The sequence below is a fragment of the Platalea leucorodia genome (genome assembly GCF_965183815.1).
Source record: "Platalea leucorodia genome assembly, chromosome: 5".
Lineage (NCBI taxonomy): Eukaryota > Metazoa > Chordata > Aves > Pelecaniformes > Threskiornithidae > Platalea > Platalea leucorodia.
In genome coordinates, this window is record NC_138827.1 from 79123106 (window position 1) to 79131055 (window position 7950).

At 39.8% G+C, this 7950-nt stretch overlaps 1 protein-coding gene across 2 annotated transcripts in view; it reads right to left on the reverse strand.

Annotated features, from left to right (window-relative positions):
* Positions 1–4281, reverse strand: part of ITGA6 (integrin subunit alpha 6) — a 51071-nt gene extending 46790 nt beyond the window's left edge. The window contains exon 1 of one of the 2 annotated variants that reach the window (XM_082313833.1): positions 4240–4281. The gene's annotated coding sequence lies outside the window, so the exon portion shown is untranslated. Of the gene's footprint in view, positions 1–1381; positions 1582–4239 lie in introns of those variants that run through there. The other variant, XM_082313832.1, reaches the window with a different exon arrangement.
* Positions 4282–7950: the final 3669 nt, after the last annotated feature.

Below are 7950 nucleotides of genomic sequence, written 5' to 3' on the forward strand. Positions count from 1 at the left end.
GAAGGGCAGAGGCACGCACCCCCCCGGGGCGAGAGGGGATACGGCTCTGGGTGCGGCCCAGCGGCACATCGAGGTAGCGACCGTGTGCTCACACCTTTCTGAAATGCTGTAAGGGTGATAAGGAGCTACGGCCAGCACGACCCCAGCACACAGGTGCTTCTCACGTTCAGTCTGTACTCCCCAAACACCACATCCATGAGGAAAAGAGAGGAAAAAAAATCCGTGCACATGTATCTCTGTTTTCTGACATGAGGACAGAGACTCAAGACTACATACATGACTTTAAACACCATTCTTCCAGCATCTCCTATCTCTGAACAGATCTGAGAATTGCTTACCCCTGCCTGTTAATGGTTTGAAAACAACATGTGGGTTTGGATCCCAGATCATTTTATGTCATGCTTTCACCCGTAACTCCAAAAGGATATTTGCAAGCATACCTTCACGCACTTCATCCACCCAAAGAGAGAGAGAGGTTTCAGTCTGTTTGTAACAGAGTCTTGGTTTAGTGCTCCGGTTTAGGGAAAGTTTTAAAACCTCGCGAGTGCCAAGCGGCATGACGATACTTTGTTCTCCTTTTCTATCGATATCCAAGACACAGAGAGAGAAGCTTCTCACACATGAGATTCCAGAAAAAGTGAGAAAAGCGCAATCAAGACAGAGCACTCAAATATGTTGATACTCCAAATAACTCCTTCTGGAACAATACTCTGCTCCCATGGAGTTAATCCAGGCTGCTTTTTCCAGAGTAATTATTCTAGGATAACTCCACGTACAGACAAGTCTTTGGCTCAAGTCCAAAACACCCTTGCTCAAAAGAGAGGAGAAAACGCACCAGAAATGTGCATCTAATGTGGAAACAAAACATTTTGTTAAATTAGGCTCCCAGATGTTTATTGCTAATAGAGCCCTTCCCTGCTTGCTCTTCATGCCCAACTCATTCAAAGTCTTAATCCAGTGTTCAATCACTTCACAGTCACTGCCACGGCAGAAAACTGCACTGGCATAAACACCGCCCTACGGTTTCACTAAAGAACCACAAGAGGGAAGGGTCCCAAACTAATTACAAGAAAGTAGGCTTACTACAATCCATGTATTTCACAGTAATTAGTAAAGATTTGAAACCAAGTCTTTTAAAATAGCATTGAGGTCTGTACCAAAGTCTTAGCAGTTTGCCCTTCGGGACCATTTAAACTGGCATGCTTATAATACTCTTATAGTAACTATAGTTACTTTTTAGGTAATGCTTGTAACTCAATAACTTGGGTAAGGAGTCACAGAAATACTTTCATCCAGAGCCATCTGAATGATACTGGCATGTCAGCTTCATCTGATTTCTCCCTCTCCCTCCCTCCCCCAGCGCTGCCTGGGCACGTTGTACCTGTTTGTTGTTATCCACGGAGGCTGCTGAGGGGAGACAGAGTTTTCTCATCTCCAGATGCAGTAACAAGCATTCCAAGACGTAGTTATATTAAAACCTGTCTCAAGTGACCACAGCAGGAACAACAAAAATAGACCGTATACAGGGTGGAGCAGAACTCCACACAAACAGCTTAGAGTTACCTTGGATGGTCTCTCATCTTTTTGTACTATTTTCATTTGCTCTAGATGACGAGAGAAAAAAAAGTTTAAAAAAAAAATGTCAGTTTCCTTCCTTTGCTCTTCCTCCAAAACAAACACACAGTGGGTTATCTATAACTAACATGTACTTCAGGAATTCCTCTTTTGTACCATCCCTGTATAAAGGGGGACCAAGATTAGGTATGATGACCAATTAAACATGAGCACTCTGCTATGCATAATAACAGGGTGATTCTAAGAAACACAATGGCCAGATCAAAGCTGCCTCTCTTTTTTTGTAACAAACGCTCTTCTATTGCTGAGTTTTCAAGCTGTCTGCTTATTAATGGTGTGTTGATACTCGGCCAAAGGGCTACAAGGTGTTCACCTGCTGTGTCTATGTATTGAGCAAGCCTTAGTGCCAGCAATACTTTCCTCCTCCATAGAACCGTGTAGTTAATTACAAAGGAAAAAAATAATTTCTGGAAAATAGAAGATGTGGGATGGAAAAGCTAGAGCTTGGCAAGCCATTTTAGGCTTTCTCTAGAAGGAAGGCAAGGCGCAATGCTTTACATTTCTGAACTTTTATCATTTATATGAACAAAACATACTACGCAGAAGTACACAACTTGTGGGTACTCAGCTGTGCAGCTCTGATGTAACACATCAAATGGTCCTGAAAAGGCAAAATATGTAAACTTCCCCTTCCCATTTCATTTAAAAAAAGGGGCTTGATTTTATAACTGATGTAGTTCCAGATGAAAAAAAAATATACAGGCCAAAAAGGTTTGGTTCATTGTGCAAGTTCTAAAGCTATATAGTTGTTTCAGTTTGGAAACGTAAACGTAGTTTTAAGTGTTAGTAGCCTGGCTCAACCTTCTGGATGGTTTCTCCTGAATGCAATACACATACTATTTTTAGAACTGCATGTTCTCCAAATTATTTACATTTATTGAACAGATGCATCTCAACAGCTACAATAAACAGTTGCATTTTTATGCAGCCAGGCTATCAGATTATTTTTGCTAGTATATTCTCTATGGCTGTTCTTGGTTCTCTGTTAACAATGACATTAGGACTAGCAAACAGCAGCACAGGAGAGAAAGGTGCTTACAGTGGTAAGGAAGACAAACTGCTCAATACCACATAAGCAAAATGTTTTGCTCTGAACAGTCTAGAAACCAGAGGATTAAAATAGTTATATTTACACACTTGGTATTCTGAATTATACAGAACTGACATTCATCATATTTATATAATTTACAAATGAATGAAGAATGTCTCAATCTCTCTTTCTTTACTATCTTTTCAGAAAGATTCCTAAGATGCAGCTTTTTTACTTGTTGTTATATTTAAATCAGATTACATACAATTCCAGATGAAGATGCTGCTATGTTCTTATAGCTTTTCTTTTTCTCTTTGATGTCTAAAACAACTATAGACATCATTCTGCCATTCTTTAGTGGCTTGCAAAATAAAAATATTTTACCCCTGTAGACAAATTGTTTAGAATTTGACATGATATTCCAGGTTTAAAGACTTTAAGTCTGAGTTTTTAACATTTAGTGTCATGGCTTTAACTTAATGTTTCTATATAATATACAAAGTATTACACAAATAAAAATATGAGTTGAAAGAAATATTTCAGTCCAGACTCAGAATTTTGGCGAACACTGCGACCAGCGTTATACAGCAGTTCTTCAAGTCTTTTACATCAAGAGAATATTTTTCCACCCGAGTTGTTAGGTACATTCCTTAAGTAGTTTCAGAATGACCAGCCTGAGCTGTTTGGAGAGTAAACATCTTTGTAAACATACTTGGAGGCACTTCATGAGCGTAGCTAGGCAGAGATCAGAGAAATGCTGGTGACAAATGGCAACTAAACACCCATAGTTCGGATTGCCGTGGAAGGAACTAAGGATGTTCCTTCAAAATTACTGATAACTAAGGCATAAAACTGCAGTCATTTTGAACATCTGCAGTATTCTAATTCACTAGTTACAAACACCACTATGTAAGATTTCCCCCCAGTAAGGGCAGCCTAAGCTTAAACATCATTATACACATCACAGGCCCCTTTGCAGCCCCATTTTGTGGCTCTCTCAGCCAGACATATATATCCCCAAATCTTACATCACCACAGGTGAAACTTGTAGCACTGACTGCGTCCCAGACCCATCTATAGTATGCATGCTTCTTGATCTACAACACTGTCCTGCACGTGAAACATTGCTTGTCTTGTACCATTGTTCACCAGGGCAGAGAGACATAACCCGATACCAGATGCAAACTTTTGGGCAATTCTAGCCAACTCTCCTCAGTGTCTTCCTATATATGCCTCTTCCAGCCAATTTGGGCCAAAACAGCCAACCATTGCTCATAGGCTAGCAGAGGAGATTAAAAAAGTAAGCAAGGTATTTCTTGGGTAAGTGCTGGCAGGGAGCAAGGGAGGAAGAAGGTTTACAAGCAAGATATTCATAGGATCTCCCTGGAGATTCTCCCCAGGAGCTTAGGAAGCAAGATGAACCTTCACAGGACACATGTGAACTCCATCCAGAGCCAAAAATAATCATTGTTCGGGACAAAACACTTTTGTTCTCCTAGCTCACACAGACTTTGACTAAAGAGTCTTTGGCCATCACCCAAAGCACAACTCCACACAACCTTGATAGCACTTACCTCCAGGAGCTGCACTGGGTGCTGGACACGCAGGACCTGGCCCTGGGACAGAGTCTGCAAAGCACAAGACCAGGAATTACAGTCACTTGAGGAATCTGGTCTCTAGGTCACTATCTACCTTATTGTAACAGCACAGCGTAGCTGAGACCCCCAGTTCCCCTTGCAGCAAACTAGTGGAAGCAGCTGCTTGGTCATTACCACACTTGTTACACCTGCTCTCCCATCAGGTCCTGGATCAGACCCAGCTGTGAGGGCAGCCAGCTGGCTGTTTGGCTTCCATGGAGGAGGTAAAGCCCAGTCAGTTTGCACAGAGGTTTCCAGTGACTGACAAGAACCATGCAAAGAAATCTGACTTTTTATTTTTTAATAGATTTAAGTTTTTTGATAGTCACTGTCTATAACAATTTTACAATTTTGGTACTACAGCTACCTCATTCACATGTACCAACCAAACCGTGTCTGCCACTGATTCAACAGGACCTGTGTTCAAGACATGTTTAAATATGGCTTTCAGATCACTGCAGACAAAGCCAGCAGAGGCAGCTTCTCTGGTTGAAGTCTAAAGCTAGCAGCCTCAGAAAGATGCTTTCTCTACTTTCTTTACTTTTTCTTTGCTAATGGAAGTCCTTTTTTCTTTTTGAAATAAAAATAAATCTAACAAATGTATTCACTTTTCTCTTTAGATTAACATCCTGATTTCTGAAGAACAAATTGGACAAGGTAGAACTCAGACCCACAGTCATCTTTTTTACTTCACCTGGATCACCATTTTAAAATATTTCTTTTCTGGACAATATATAGTTTTAATTAATTTTAGTATTTTAAATCAGTCCATAACAAACAAATCCAATCTTTCGTTATATTATAAGTCTCACTTGCTAACGTGCTCACTAACAATGATGAAAATGTTAATTATGCAAAGGCTGTAAAAAAAAAAATCCTAAATAAAGTCTGTAAAGGCCCATTGTGCTCAGGATTTGAGTTACTGTCTGAATGAAAATCAGGTTGTTCTCTCTCCCTACTTTGCCTGGATGGGAATAGCAGTTACATGGAAGCTGAGGACACACTGTAGTTCCCATAAGCTCCCTGCTGAGCAATGCAACCTTTAGTTTCTGGTACTTTGTAAGTTATTACACAGAAACAAAGGATTCTTCTACCTTCATGCCAATCTACCTGTACTGCTATTTTACATGCAGAAACTATCAGATCCTTTCACTTTCTCATTTAGTCCAACAAATTAAGAAATTAAGAAAATCAACAAATTAAGAAAATCTGTTATCCAAGGAAGAATTTTTAAAAATACCACTTCTTTATCCAACCACTAACCATTTACATCCACCAAAGGAAAGAAACTGCTTCTGTTTAAACAACTACATCAAGCTTAACAGGAAGATTTTTTTTTTTTTTTTTTAACTCCAGAATAAGACTGCTCACACATCAGTTAATCAGGAACAATTTCATGTTTAAACAAGCACTACAGAAGGATTCATACAAAAAAAAATTTAGTTCCTCTGCAATTCCAGTTTTATTCAATGAAAAGATTCATCGCATGATGCTGCCATGACCAGGCAGGCTTAGTGAGTAATTGCAAATCTAATCAATTTGGCAAAGGGTTTTATGGAAGCTGCTGTGTTGGCTTCGCTGACTTCAAATGATTTGTTCTTTCGTTCACTTGTTGCAAACAACTAAAATCTGGGGCAAGGAAGGAAAGGTCATTCAATAATTATGAAAGTGCAAATTTTTATGTTGTATTAGAAAGGTTTCAAATGCAGTTTTGAATTTTGTATTCATTGCGTATTGAGTTTTCTCACTATTTTTTCCCCATCTTTCTATACATCTAAATTTTAAGTGCCCTTCCTAGGAAAAGGCAAAATGACTTGTGCCTTGTAGGCAATCAAGATTTAAGGCACTGAGTTTTAAACAACTATTCCAATAACATCATAAATTGGTAAAAGATTTATGGCACAAACACATTTCCACATTTCTATATACTGTAACTACTCTAATGGTTATTTCCAGATCATCATTTGCTTGGTCATTCTCTCTCTTTCTGAGAGTTCTAAAAATCAGGCATTCACATTTAAACAAGCCCAGTCTTATTTTATGTGATAAGAGGAACTATTCTAAAATACACATTATAAGAGCTATGTGTATTTTCATCATAGAATCACAGAATACCAGGTTGGAAGGGACCTCAAGCATTTTCTTCAACTGCAATTAACAGTCCCTGTGTGGGTGTGCTGGGAGTTCTCTGCCTTGTTTATTTATGTGTCTCTCGCGCCAGCAGTCTCAAAAGAGAACACCCCAAACCTATCCCAGCTCATTCCATCCATCTGGGAACATGAACAACTGAGGATGGTAAGATGATACAGTCAGGGAGAGGTGTTCTCAGCTTTCACTAGGACTGTACCTTTCCTATCATTTCTTGCACGGCTCGCATATATCGCTTTTCTTTACTTGTGGGTGTGTGTTTTTAGTACATACCAGACAAATAATATGTTTTCCAGCATACAAGCAAGTAAACTTCTGTGAATTTCTGATAACGTTGACTTTAGAAGAAGTTGAGTAATAGGAACTGATGCATGCATTTCACTCAATCAGCATCTCCAAGGATCAAGGTCCACTTTTAAGTAATTCAGCAACCTAATTGGCAGTTAGATCAAGGCATGATTATTTGCTTCTTGAGTACACTGACCCATTTTACTGTGGAACTGTTCTTAACATTAAACATTAATCAAATAAAATGCAGCTATTCTATAGTAATGGTGTGTTTTCCATGCAGGACATAAAGGATTATCTCAAAGCATTTTCATTCTTTCCCTGTGAGGTATAGCAGTATTATAATCTCCATTTCCAAGTGAAAAAGATTGATAATCTACTTCAGGGCAAGAGAGTGCCCCAGTATCACAGAGGAAAGCTGCAGCAGAACCCACAGCCAGATCTGGTTTCTGGATTCTCCCTCCTCCTCTGCCTTATTATAAAAGCCCCATCTAAATCTGAAAATTCACAAGTTTGCTTCTGCACAGCTATCAGCTGCTGAGCTGGGATACCAGAACATACACACATTTGGTTGACAGTCCCCATCCTTTGAGTAACACACTGTGTTAGTAAAAAGCATGCTTATTAGAGGCAAGCACTAATGTCCCTCATGACGCTTTCTGACTCCATCTCTGGGAATTTTTGCAGTACAGTGTGGGTTGCAGCTGTGCTTATCAGAGAGTAAGTGTTCAGTGTCAAAAAATTCCTTCTGTTCCACTTCATCACTTCATTTTCACTTAATATTTAAAGATTCCAGGAGTTCTTTGTGTTCTACTCCAGCCTTCAACATGCCAGTTTTCAAGCCCTTTATGGTCACCCCTGGAGCCAACTGACCATTGTTGGGAGAAGGAACGGATTTGTCTGTATTTGTGGAAATAAAACTACCAGATCCGCCAGGTGTGCAGCAGCTAGAAAAGAAATCTGAGCAGATGAGTGTTCTGCAGACAATAAACAACAATCAACAGATGTTACAAGCACTTGCTGACCAACTGCACATGGCAGGGCAATCACCATGCAGTGGGATCAGGTCACGGTACAAGCCTATGCCTGTCAGCAGTGACTGCAAGCCCTTCGGATCCTGTGTTCCTGAGGCTGCATGCCAAGTTTATTTCAGCCTCAGGATGCCAAAATGACAGCTGCTTTGAGAGGGAAGAATCAGGGTATCAATCTTAT